Raw genomic sequence first — 14,630 nt, forward strand, 5'->3', positions numbered from 1 at the left:
GTTCATAAATCTGGTGGACCTATTATCGGGAGGCCCTTCCACAGTGATGTGAGCTTGAGGGGGCTGAATGGGAATGGTAGGTGCAAAGTGCTGCCCCGTCACTGAATCTGCCCCCAAGTTCTGAGATGCCCCCGGAACATGAACTGATGGTGCTCCTATATGTGGTTGGGTAGATGTTCCCTCCCCATTCTTGGCTCTTAAAAATTGCTCAAGCAGACTGGTCAGTCGAGAAACTTCATTTTTCACAGATTCCAACTCGGTCTGGTAGTGCGACTCTAATTGAGCTCTTTCTTCATTTTCCATTCTTGATCTGGACCGGGTTTGGTGGACTCTGGATGTAGGACCTATGTTTCACGATCTGTAATGCATATGATAACAAAATGCGTGATGAAAATGTGATGCACAAGTGATGTACGATGAGTATAACATTATTAATCTTGATGCAAATAAGATACATAACCTAAGGACAAACTCTATTTATTAAGTGATAGTGGGTAAGTTTTCTATCTGGTCTCGAAGGGTCTCATATATGCCCAGTGACGTTCTTCGTAAAGAAGTATGGGGGCGTTGCTAGGAACAGTTAAGACACGTATGTCCACCATTACCAAGCAGGCACTCAGATATGAGTTGGGTGTTTCACGCATTTAAACCCTGACCAATAGTCCTAGGGTAAATCGCTAATTCCCCACTTAACTTAAAGCTTGTGTGTGCTTTTCAAAATTAAGGCAAGTGATGCATGAGACAATTATATACAATGCATGAATAATATGCGTAAAAAACTAAATACGCAAATAAAAGGAAGGGCATATTAACAATAAACACACAAAAAACCAACAAATCAGACAAAAACAAAGCTTAGTCTACAAGGTCCCCAGTGGAGTCGCCATTCTGTCGCACCCCAAAAAAATATACATCTACCCATTTTTCAATTGCGGGTTCGACTGGCGAATTTTTTTTATTTTTGGTTTTTTGGAGTCGCCACCTAGTATTTTGGTCACTAGGAACCTAACTGGTCTCAGAGATCGGGTACGGAGACTGGTTGCGTAAAGGGAAGGTATTAGCACCCCAAATACGCCCTACCTAAGGTAAGCTGCATTGTTTTATTATCTGATAAAAACTAAGGTGTTATTATACTTCTAGTCGTTGGTCTGTTTATGGTTCAAGAAAAATCCTCCTCGGTAAGAAGGTCTTTTATCTTATCGGATAAAAATCCTAACCGTTCTAACGTCCATACCAAAATTTTATTAATAATACTTAGGAATACGTTTTACGTATAAATTCGTAATCCCAAATATTTAAAATAAGACAAAAAGATTTTTTTTAGAATTTTTGAAATATTGGCCTAGTTCTCATGGCTTGAATAAACTGGTTATTAAAGCCAAAATGCATGTTAATACATATATTGTTTTGAAAATTTTCTTTGTTGTATGAAAAATATGATGTTATAATATTTATATGTATATATTGGAGAGACTAGGCCGTATTTTTAAAAACAAAAAACAATTTTTGGAAAATATTATTTTTTTATGCTTTGGCGAAAATCAGGTATTTTAATACTGAGCTTGTATCCTTACGGTATAAAAATACAACCCAATATTAATCCATTTTGATAAAAATATGCAGAAAAATCAACAACATTTTTAGGGACTTTTTTAGAATTTTTTTGAAAGCAAAAACATATTTTATTCTGAAAATCTTTGATGTTTTGACGAAAACCGGGTATTTATAACACTGGTTTTGTATCTTTACAGTATAAAAAATACAAACCAGAATTAAAAACATTTTTGACAAACATATGCAGAAAAAATCAACAATATTTTTTATTTTTATTTTTTTCGAAATATTTTTTTTATATATATAAATACATTTTTTATATATATAACATATATACACATATATAATAATAATAATAATAATAATAATAATAATAATAATAATAATATAATATAATTATAATATATTTATATATTAAAAGGGCTGGGCCGGCCCAAACTAAACTGGGCCGGACCCAGCCCACAAGCGTTGGGCCGACCTCGGCCCAACAAGTACCGGGCCGACCTCGGCCCAAAAGTACTGGGCCGAACTCGGTCCAAAAAAATAATTAACCTCGGTATGGGCCGGACCGGCCCAGACCGCCGGACTGGGCCAGATCTCTCTGGCCCGGTCCACATAATTATGGGCCCAGACAACATCTGGCCCAGAGGAATTAAAAAAAACGCAGGGGGGGGAATTATTTCCCCCCCTCGTCCCCTGCATGCAGAACGCCTCTGCATGCAGGAGACGAAATTTAAGAAACAAAAAGAAAAAAAATGTGCAGGGGGGGAGAGAAGCGTACCTGGCACGGCGGAGACGACGGCTTGGTGGCGGTGCTGCTGCGGAGACGGTGGCAGCTTGGCTTACGGACGGCGGTTCAGGCGGTTTTCTCTCTCTCTCCTCCCTTCGGGTCTCTCTCTCTCTATTCCTCTCGGGGTCTCCCTTTTTTCCTCTCGGTTTTTCTTCTCTTTTTATAGGGGCAGAACCGTGGGGGACCATCGGGTGTAACGGATGGTCGGCCAACATCTAAAGGTGGTGGGGGCGAGGAGAGAGAGAGGCGCGGGATGGTTTTTGAAAACGGTTTTCTTCTTCTGTTGCAGGTTCGGGGGGGAAAAGAAGAAGAGGAACAGTGTCGTTCAAAAACGACACCGTTCCGGTCCTCTTTTTTTTTTTTTTTTTTTTTTTTAATATATGAAACGGCGTCGTTTTGGATAAAACGCGCCGTTTCATTTAAATGGCCAAACTTCAAATCAGTCCCAAATTTGGTCCCCGCCCCTCTTGTTGGCCGCCTTTTTCACTTTGGTCCTTGGCCTCTGATTTAAGCAATTGAGCCCCTAATTGATCAATAAACTTTCAATTTCTTCAATTAAGCCCTGAACCGAAAAATTGCAGCCCCTCCATTTACGCGCCTCTTCCAATTTGGTCCCTGGTTTCGGATTTTCTTTAATTAAATCCCTAATTGGCCTTAAACTTCAATATTTATGCAATTGAGCCCCCTGATTTGACCCAATAAATTCCTAAAAAATATATTTTGGCCCAAGAACTTAAATTTTCTCCAAATTAAAGCCCAAATTGGACTTAAAAATCAATTTTTCTTGCCATCAAATCTTCTATAAATTCAATCAAAAATCCAATTAAGTCCATAAACATTCAAATTTGGGCTTTTCTCCTCAAAATTCAAATTTTCCTTCTCAATAGGGCTTTCATCCTTCAAGAATATACTGTCAAAAATTCAATCCTTGTATTTTTAAATTCCTTGACCAATTTTCTGACTTTTTTTTCGGGCGCTTCTGCCTACGGTTTTTTTAACCTCTTTTGGCTATTTTATTTTATTTTTTTAGGGGGACCCAAAAATGGGTTACAACAGATGCCCCCTCTTTATAATACTTACGGAGCATGGGTTTTTGCGCAGTAAGTGTTATAAAGATAAACCCAAAACGGAACTCCCGAAACTGATATGGTCGAAGCTTGATTTATCTGAAACTTTGTCCTTTACAACAATCCTCCTTAGCCCAAAACTATGATCCAAACTTAGTCATCTCGAGATCCTTATCCAGCGATCCTCTGAATTATTACTTTAGTTTGATCAACATGGAAATCCATCTGAGATCCCATTTGGTGATCTCCTTTAACCTGGAATCCCATTTGGCGATTCCTTTACTCATAACCAATACAAAAATGTGTGTGTGGTCTCTTTTATGATGGTGACCTGCCCGAATGGAAAAGGGAAAGAGTGGTCTCATTCTTTAGGTGACCTACCCAGAGGGAAGAATGGCCTCATTATTATGGGTGACCTACCCAGGTAAAAAAAAGATGAAGAATGGTCTCATTGTATGGGTGACCTACCCAGAAAAATAATGGTCTCATTGTATGGGTGACCTACCCAAGAAAAATGATGGTCTTATTGTATGGGTGACGAACCCGAGAAAAATGATGGTCTCATTGTATGGGTGACGAACCCAAGAAAAATGATGGTCATTGTATGGGTGACCTACCCAGGAAAAATGATGGTCTCATTGTATGGGTGACGAACCCAAGAAAAATGATGGTCTCATTGTATGGGTGACCTACCCAGGAAAAAAGATGGTCTCATTGTATGGGTGACGAACCCAAGAAAAATGATGGTCTCATTGTATGGGTGACGAACCCAAGAAAAATGATGGTCTCATTGTATGGGTGACCTACCCAGGAAAAATGATGGTCTCATTGTATGGGTGACCTACCCAGGAAAAATGATGGTCTCATTGTATGGGTGACGAACCCAAGAAAAATGATGGTCTCATTGTATGGGTGACGAACCCAAGAAAAGTGATGGTCTCAATTGTATGGGTGACGAACCCGAGAAAAAAAGATGGTCTCATTGTATGGGTGACGAACCCAAGAAAAGTGATGGTCTCATTGTATGGGTGACGAACCCGAGAAAAAAGATGGTCTCATTGTATGGGTGACGAACCCAAGAAAAAAATGATGGTCTCATTGTATGGGTGACGAACCCAAGGGGAAGAATTCTGTAAACTCCATGCTTTTCTAAGAAATGGTTTCAATATGAGGTCCCTTCTAGCGACCTTCCTTGATGAATGTCGAAGTACGAGATCCCTTCTGGCGATCTCAAATAACTTGGAATCCCATCTGGCGATTCCTTTTATTCAAAAGCTGAAATATTAGGTCCCTTCTGACGACCTCCATCGAAATATGAGATCCCTTCTGGCGATCTCCTTTAGCCAAACAACTTGGAATCCTATCTGGCGATTCCTTTTATACCAAAGCTGAAATTTGAGGTCCCTTCTGGCGACCTCCATTGATGAATATCGAAAACGAGACCCCTTCTGGCGATCTCAAAACAACTTGGAATCCCATCTAGCGATTCCTTTTATTCAAAGCTGAAATATGAGGTCTCTTCTGGCGACCTTCATCGAAATATGAGATCTCTTCTAGCGATCTCCTTTAGCCAAACAACTTGGAATCCCATCTGGCGATTCTTTTATACCAAAGCTGAAATTTGAGGTCCCTTCTGGCGACCTCCATTGATGAATATCGAAAACGAGACCCCTTCTGGCGATCTCAAACAACTTGGAATCCCATCTGGCGATTCCTTTTATTCAAAGCTGAAAATATGAGGTCCCTTCTGGCGACCTTCATCGAAATACGAGATCCCTTCTGTCGATCTCAAACAACTTGGAATCCCATTTGGTGATTCCTTTTTACCGAATGCTGTCCATGTCGTTCTTCCTGCTGGCAGGGTTTGAAAACCATTATCTTCTCTTCTTGTTGTTCTAGAATCAACTCAATGATTCTTTCTTCGTCCATAATCTTGTTGGAATGCGCTACGATCTCCTCCTGTAACGATCCAAAAAACATATATGCAATGATTTATGATTAGATGCAATGCATGCATTCATACCTGGTTTTGAAACATAGGTCCCAGCCTCTTCTTCTAGTTCATGAGACTGCCCTCTTAACATGAACTTGCTTTTGAAGTCGTATGCTGGACTTATCTCTCGTGTTGCCTATCATATTCTTTGGAGAAGAAGTCTTTGACTTTCTTCAAGTAGTTCTTTTCTCAAAATGTATGACTTGTTATTTGCCTCTCTGTCATGCTTTTGTCAAAATGTTTTAGCTTGGTTTTCAAATCGTAGGCTTTTTCGTAAAACTTTTCATAAAACATCTCGTCTTGCCCCCAGTGTAGGGGTGCGATCCTAGTCTGGGTTTTTTATATAGAGAGAAGAAATTCATTTCGACTCAAAACAAAACACCAACAAAAAACTCTTTAGAGAGTGAAAGGACAATAATGATGTGTTTTTTTTCAAAAATGCACATTGTTTAGGATTGATAAACTCTATTTTTGTCTTGAAAGAAAATTTACAGGTGATGTATCAATTCATTATGTTATCCAGAGGTGAGGTTGTATTTCAAGGGTAGCTTTTCTTAAATTTCATATATAAACCATTTTATGATACTTTATTTGTAACCACTCAACTTGTTCCAAAAGTGCATAATCTCATCATTTATTTAAAGAAAAAGGTAGGCTCAAAGACAAACACAAAAACTGGCTGACAAAATAAGCTCTGAGCTCTGAATGCTCACTAGAGAAAAATAAAAGCAAAGACAAAAGCATGCTAAGGCAAATAAAGTTGTTTTTACATTTTTGAAAACTACGAGAAGTTCTTGGATCAACCCGTTCTGAAAACTTCTTCTAGTGTGTGGAAAGTCAACCGAGGCAATGCTTCATCTTCCTTCCCCACTTGCGTTTTCCTTGTCTTCTCCTTCGATCTTTCGCCTTCTTCATTATTGACGACTCTTGACCAAGGTTTTCCAACCTTTATCCCCTATCACTTTTGTCATGACCAGGCAATGGATTTGAACTGATATTGGGTGCGTCTTCAAATGACACCCATCCTATCTTGATGAGCTTCAACAACTTGTTCTTGAAACCATAGCACGTTTCAAGACAATGCCCGGGAATACAGCATGGTACTCGCAAGTCAAATCAGGCTTATACCAGATGGGGAATGGTGGCTGTAGTGGTAATGTAGGGATAGGAGCTATTTGTCCAATGCTCAGTAGTTTGGCATATATGTCCTTTAGAGGCATGGGTAATGGCGGTAGTTGTTCTGAAATGTATCTTGGGTTTGGTCTTTGGTGGTTGTTTTGGGTGTTTGACTGGCCATTTGCTCGATTAGGGGAAAAGGTTTGTTAAAGTTTATGTGGGCCACATGGGAGGTAGGTATTTGTGGGTTATATGAATCCGTTATCTTGTCATTGGACCCACCTTCGAAGTTGTTAACGGGACCTTTCAATTTTCTTCCAAAAAAAAACATTTGTCTCCGATGGCTCAATTATGCGTCCCAACTTTAATCCCCTGCTCTATTCTTTCCGCTATGCGTATAGCATCATAGAAATGTTGAGATGAGCTACCCATTAAATGCTCATAGTAGGGTGCCTTTTGAATGTGTTGGCGAACAAAGTCACCATCTCCGTTTCTATCAAGGGGGTTGCACATGCATGGCCTCGTCCCTCCATCTTTGCGCATAAGCCCTTACTGATTCTTGGCTTCTCTTTTCCATTGACATAAGGCTTCATTCGATCTGGAGCAATTTCCAAATTGAACTTGTATTGCTTAAGGAAAGCCTCAACTAAATCCTTCCATTTCTTGATCTTGGCATTATCCAACCTCATGTACCAACTTAGCGCCGACCCCGATAGACTATCTTGGAAAAAGTAGATCAGTAACTTATCGTCATGAATCACCTCAGCCATCTTATTGCAATAAGATCGAAGGTGAGTGTTTGGGCATTCCAACCCAGTGTACTTTATAAACTCCGGAATCCTAAATTTTTTTGGTACCCGTGATGTTTGGTACCAAGCATATTTCAGACGCTCGCATGGGGTCAAACCAGTCATTTCCCTCGACTGCTCTTAACCTTTCTTCCAAGGCTGATATCTTGTCATCGTTCATAAATCTGGTGGACCTATTATCGGGAGGCCCTTCCACAGTGATGTGAGCTTGAGGGGGCTGAATGGGAATGGTAGGTGCAAAGTGCTGCCCCTCACTGAATCTGCCCCCAAGTTCTGAGATGCCCCCGGAACATGAACTGATGGTGCTCCTATATGTGGTTGGGTAGATGTTCCCTCCCCATTCTTGGCTCTTAAAAAATTGCTCAAGCAGACTGGTCAGTCGAGAAACTTCATTTTTCACAGATTCCAACTCGGTCTGGTAGTGCGACTCTAATTGAGCTCTTTCTTCATTTCCATTCTTGATCTGGACCGGGTTTGGTGGACTCTGGATGTAGGACCTATGTTTCACGATCTGTAATGCATATGATAACAAAATGCGTGATGAAAATGTGATGCACAAGTGATGTACGATGAGTATAACATTATTAATCTTGATGCAAATAAGAATACATAACCTAAGGACAAACTCTATTTATTAAGTGATAGTGGGTAAGTTTTCTATCTGGTCTCGAAGGGTCTCATATATGCCCAGTGACGTTCTTCGTAAAGAAGTATGGGGGCGTTGCTAGGAAACAGTTAAGACACGTATGTCCACCATTACCAAGCAGGCACTCAGATATGAGTTGGGTGTTTCACGCATTTAAACCTGACCAATAGTCCTAGGGTAAATCGCTAATTCCCCACTTAACTTAAAGCTTGTGTGTGCTTTTCAAAATTAAGGCAAGTGATGCATGAGACAATTATATACAATGCATGAATAATATGCGTAAAAAACTAAATACGCAAATAAAAGGAAGGGCATATTAACAATAAACACACAAAAAACCAACAAATCAGACAAAAAAACAAAGCTTAGTCTACAAGGTCCCCAGTGGAGGTCGCCATTCTGTCGCACCCCAAAAAAATATACATCTACCCATTTTTCAATTGCGGTTCGACTGGCGAATTTTTTTTATTTTTGGTTTTTTTGGAGTCGCCCACCTAGTATTTTGGGTCACTAGGAACCTAAACTGGTCTCAGAGATCGGGTACGGAGACTGGTTGCGTAAAGGGAAGGTATTAGCACCCCAAATACGCCCTACTAAGGTAAGCTGCATGTTGTTTTTAATTATCTGATAAAAACTAAGGTGTTATTATACTTCTAGTCGTTGGTCTGTTTATGGTTCAAGAAAAATCCTCCTCGGTAAGAAGGTCTTTTATCTTATCCGGATAAAAATCCTAACCGTTCTAACGTCCATACCAAAATTTTATTAATAATACTTAGGAATACGTTTTACGTATAAATTCGTAATCCCAAATATTAAAATAAGACAAAAAAGATTTTTTTTAGAAATTTTTGAAATATTGGCCTAGTTCTCATGGCTTGAATAAACTGGTTATTAAAGCCAAAATGCATGTTAATACATATATTGTTTTGAAAATTTTCTTTGTTGTATGAAAATATGATGTTATAATATTTATATGTATATATTGGAGAGACTAGGCCGTATTTTAAAAACAAAAACAATTTTTGGAAAATATTATTTTTTTTTATGCTTTGGCGAAAATCAGGTATTTTAATACTGAGCTTGTATCCTTACGGTATAAAAATACAACCCAATATTAATCCATTTTGATATAAAATATGCAGAAAAATCAAACAACATTTTTAGGGACTTTTTTAGAATTTTTTTGAAAGCAAAAACATATTTTATTCTGAAAATCTTTGATGTTTTTGACGAAAAAACCGGGTATTTATAACACTGGTTTTTGTATCTTTACAGTATAAAAATACAAACCAGAATTAAAACATTTTTGACAAACATATGCAGAAAAATCAACAATATTTTTATTTTTTATTTTTTTTCGAAATATTTTTTTTTATATATATAAATACATTTTTTATATATATAACATATATACACATATATAATAATAATAATAATAATAATAATAATAATAATAATAATAATTATAATATAATTATAATATATTATATATTAAAAGGGCTGGCCGGCCCAAACTAAACTGGGCCGGACCCAGCCCACAAGCGTTGGGCCGACCTCGGCCCAACAAGTACCAGGGGCCGACCTCGGCCCAAAAGTACTGGGGGCCCGAACTCGGGTCCAAAAAATAATTAACCTCGTATGGGCCGGAACCGGCCCAGACCGCCGGACTGGGCCAGAATCTTCTGGCCCCCCCGGTCCACATAATTATGGGCCAGACAAACATGCTTGGCCCAGAGGAATTAAAAAAAACGCAGGGGGGGAATTTATTTCCCCCCCTCGTCCCCTGCATGCAGAACGCCTCTGCATGCAGGAGACGAAATTATAAGAAACAAAAAGAAAAAAAAATGTGCAGGGGGGAGAGAAGCGTACCTGGCACGGCGGAGACGAAGGCTTGGTGGCGGGTGCTGCTGCGGAGACGGTGGCAGCTTGGCTTTACGGACGGCGGTTCAGGCGTTTTCTTCTCTCTCTCCTCCCTTCGGGTTCTCTCTCTCTCTATTCCTCTCGGGGTCTCCCTTTTTTCCTCTGGTTTCGGTTTTCCTCTTCTTTTTATAGGGCAGAACCGTGGGGGACCATCGGGTTTGTAACGGATGGTCGGCCAACATCTAAAGTGGTGGGGGCGAGGAGAGAGAGAGGCGCGGGATGGTTTTTGAAAACGGTTTTCTTCTTCTGTTGCAGGTTCGGGGGGGGAAAAGAAGAAGAGGAACAGTGTCGTTCAAAACGACACCGTTCCGGTCCTCTTTTTTTTTTTTTTTTTTTTTTTTTTAATATATGAAACGGCGTCGTTTTGGATAAAACGAAATACGGTACCGTTTTTCATTTAAATGGCCTCAAAACTTTCAAATCAGTCCCCCAAATTTGGTCGCCCCGCCCCTCTTGTTGGCCGCCTTTTTCACTTTGGTCCTTGGCCTCTGATTTAAGCATTGAGCCCCTAATTGATCAATAAACTTTCAATTTCTTCAAGTAAGCCCCTGAACGAAAAATTGCAGCCCCCTCCATTTTTACGCGCCTCTTCCAATTTGGTCCCTGGGGTTTCGGATTTTCTTTTAATTAAAATCCCTAATTGGCCCTTAAACTTCAAATTATTTATGCAATTGAGCCCCTGAATTTGACCCAATAAATTCCTAAAAAAATATATTTTGGCCCCAAGAACTTAAATTTCTCCAAATTAAAGCCCAAATTGACTTAAAATCAATTTTTTCTTGCCATCAAATCTTCTTATAAATTCAATCAAAAATCCAATTAAGTCCATAAACATTCAAATTTGGGCTTTTTCTCCTCAAAAATTCAAATTTTTCCTTCTCATAGGGCTTTCATCCTTCAAGAATATACTGTCAAAAATTCAATCCTTTGTATTTTTAAATTCCTTGACCATTTTCCTGACTTTTTTTTTCGGGCGCTTCGCCTACGGTTATTTTCCTAACCTCTTTTGGCTATTTATTTTATTTTTTTAGGGGGACCCAAAAATGGGTTACAACAATCAATATGAATGTTTTGATTAATAGTTTGAAAGGGCAGGCATAAACCTCAGAGTGTAAGGTTATTGATCCTGAATCCTTTAAGGAAAGGGTTTAATAAATGCACCGTCAGTGTCATGATTGGTATTAGATGTTGAATCTTGTTAGTTGTCTGGTCCTACTCGATCAATGGCGGAAAGAAATGTTTGGATAATAGATTTTAGGGGAGGCAAGATTATAGTGCAAAGCTTGTGTTAGGACACAATTCCATTCATATTAAGTTTGGATAATAGATTTGATTCCATCAAAAATGAAAAAAAAGAAAGAGATAAATTAGTTTTAAATTTCCATTTTTGTTGTAACTTTTGATTGTCTTAGTATAATGAGTGTACAAATAATATTTTAAATTAATTGGGAAAGGAAGCACCATTTTGAAAATTGTGTATTTTAATTGCTTGAAACTAATATGTTTTGTTATATATCTATACACACACACACACAGAGACGGTTTAGCTTTTAAAAAAAGGAAAAATTCGAAATCAAGTATTCAATTGCAAGCAAATTTTGAGATGCAAGGACTGAAGTCTGAATTTGCATGATTTTAAAAAATACAAAGACTTAAATGCATATTTGTAAAAAATTGAAAATCCCTGGGGAGGCTGCTACCCTCCTCTGTCTATGAAAGTAGTTGCCACTGTACTTGATGTTATCATATCAAAAGCCTCTTTGTATAAGTTTGTAGGCTTTACCAATGTCAAGAACACGATTTGTCCACACCTACTCATGTTGTTCAATTGATAAAACCATCCCGGAGGCAGTGAGATTGAGGTTAACTAGGCTTGAAAATGTGAATGATGTAATTGATCTTGCTGAAATAGCATTCTCTGTCATTGGTTTAAATGCTTGTTTCAAATAGAGTTTCAAATGGCAGACATTAAAACTCCCAATATAACTCTAACCCTGAACCCTTGACAGAGGTGTATAAAGGATGCTTAATATGTGATTAATGCTGTCAGATTGGTCTTGTTTGATATTACATGCCAAAGCCTCTCTTATAAATCCCTCTCTTCCTGAACCAATTTGAAGAAAACAATTTACTTTTTACCTTCTTGTCTGGTTCATAAATAAGTTACTCTTTAGCTGACATTGAGGTTCGGACTGAGGGGTCTTGAAATTCAAAGAAATCTCATGCAAAAAGAGTGTTCTTTGTAAGAGGAAATGGAGTGTAACAGGAACTATGTTAAGAAATCAATTGTTTACTGGAGTTGGGCTGTGAAGTGGTTTTATGTCTTTGGTTGCTGATGGAATAAGAATCAAGTATTGGTAACCTGACTTGTTTGGAAGCAAGATTGTCAAACTTTTAGGTAGAAGGACACTCTAATAGTTGCATTATGGTGTGTTCTCTGGTATTGTGGTGGTTTCGGCTTGATGCAAAAGAATAAATGAAAATCTGAAAAAAAAATATTTTAATAAAATTACTTTTGCAAGTGCTCCACATACTTAGCATTTGGATCACATTTTAAATATCATCCCTTCATTTGTGTGTTGATCCTCCCTACATTGTCTGTTACGGGCAACATAGCATTTCTATTTGGTAGTATGAAGTAGAAACTACTATCATGTGCATAAACTAAGTAGATCCCTCTGGAGATTTTATTCTACATAACACACTATTTGATTGTGAGAGATAAAATGAAGCCTGAAAGAGAATTGTTGTTTGATGGATTGACATGTGCCAGTTCAACTTAAATGTTTTGTACTCAAATAAGACAAGGTAACCTCTACTTTTCATCGCGGTTAAAATTGTATTTGAGTGCGTTTTAAAGTTGTGTTTGACTTGAAAAAAATATTAAATTTATATATTTTTTTAATATTTTTTAATAATTTTGATGTGCTAATATTAAAAATATTAAAATATATTTTAATATATATTGCGTTACAATACCAAACACACAGAGTTAGTGCACAAGGGAAAACCCTGTACAACTTGTCCAACCAAAATATAGAAATCTTTCCGATAACTGCATGCAGCACAGTTTGTCTAGGACCCAGTATTTACAATATTAGGTCTGTATGGATAGTTAGGCTCATAAATAACTTCTCAAAAACGTGTTTTTGAACAGGGAAAGCTCCTACTGAGAGCTCCTTGTGGTGAATAAAACTGTTAGTGCAATGGATTTTGCTTGGAGTGTACAGAACACCCATGTTAGAGTTGGAAGCACATTCACCTTGAGGGTTAAACTGACATCTGCTTTTCTTGCATTGGTGTTCCATTTTGGACCATACTTGGTTACTTTTGACTAAGCAAGAGTACCTTCAAGGAACAGCTTTGTTTCATCCACCTTACCTGGTTTTGTGTTCTCATTCTGATTGACTTAAAATCTGTCGTTTCATGATAATGCAGGCTGCATGGCAGCGCTAGATGCAGAGCATTACTTGCAAGAGATTGGATCCCAAGAGGGCAAAAGTGATTGACTATCTAGGATATGAAAGGGTACTCGGGAATCTGAATAACAGAGTTACCCCAGATGTGCTGCAGACTTTGATTGCATCGTCGCATGTGTACAACATTAGCACAATATTATCAGTCCCTCCATTACTCGATTTGTAAGTGGAATTTGTTGGACATAATTTATGTTTCCACCTTTTCTTCCGTCTGCTGTGAACTTATTTGGGAAGCTTGTGTCCTAACACATGGTGCTCCAATTGGAATTAGACCGATCAAAGCTTCCAAATGATGCTTTGCTGAGGCCTTCTGTTTGTCATCACTGACACTGAATGTCTTCACTTCGATGCACCTGAGTTTCCCCATTTTGAACTAAAAACATAATATTGTTGGAATCATAATTATGGTCATGTTTTGGGCTTGCATCGATTTGCTTTTTCAAAAGAAAAAAATATTAAAAAAATATTATTTTAGATGGGAGTTTGATCTTGACCTTGACCTTGACCTGGTCAATTAAGCTGGTTATGTTGTGGAGTGGATGCCATCCTTTCTAGTGGGCTGATATGCAAAACGCAAGCAACAAGACCTCATCATAACAGATTGTTGAGGTTTAAACCATGCACGCTGCAGCATGTATTGTATAGCAGTGAAGAACTGATAGCCATTAACATCAAGGTGGTAAAAAACCCTGCAATATTATGATCAACTTTAGGTTTTGAAGATCCCAGATTGAAGAAGATGATTTCTCCCATTATCCTTTTGCTATAAACTGTGACTGAAGTAGTTTAACACATGGTAAGCAGTATTTTAGCCTCCATAGATTCAGAAGTTTTCCACATTGATCCTTGTAGTTTAAGATTCTGTAGTGTCAACTCTGTAGTTTTGAGAGAGTTCCAATCTAGCCCCAAGGAGCCAGCAGATAGCTTATGAAACCTAGAGGAGAAGTACCCATTCTTTCTCCCATCTGCTTTCACTTTTCAACTTTTCCCAAGCTCTCATACATGTGATAATAAATTTTCTAAAATTCGAAATATAATTACAAAACTGGCCTATAATAATCACACCGAAACTTCTGGAAGCTCAAGGGTTGACATTGGGTATTTTAGAGGAGATGTAAGGTGGAGCTTCCCTGACCCAATAGGGTCTGAAATGTAATTTCCCCGTCAATAAATTTATACCGTGTGAATGCTCCTACGCTGGTTTCCATCATTTGTAAATAGTATAAATATCTTAATCCGATAGCTAGAAAGAGTAA

This window comes from Populus alba, chromosome 1 (assembly GCF_005239225.2).
Source record: "Populus alba chromosome 1, ASM523922v2, whole genome shotgun sequence".
NCBI classification, from domain to species: Eukaryota; Viridiplantae; Streptophyta; class Magnoliopsida; order Malpighiales; family Salicaceae; genus Populus; species Populus alba.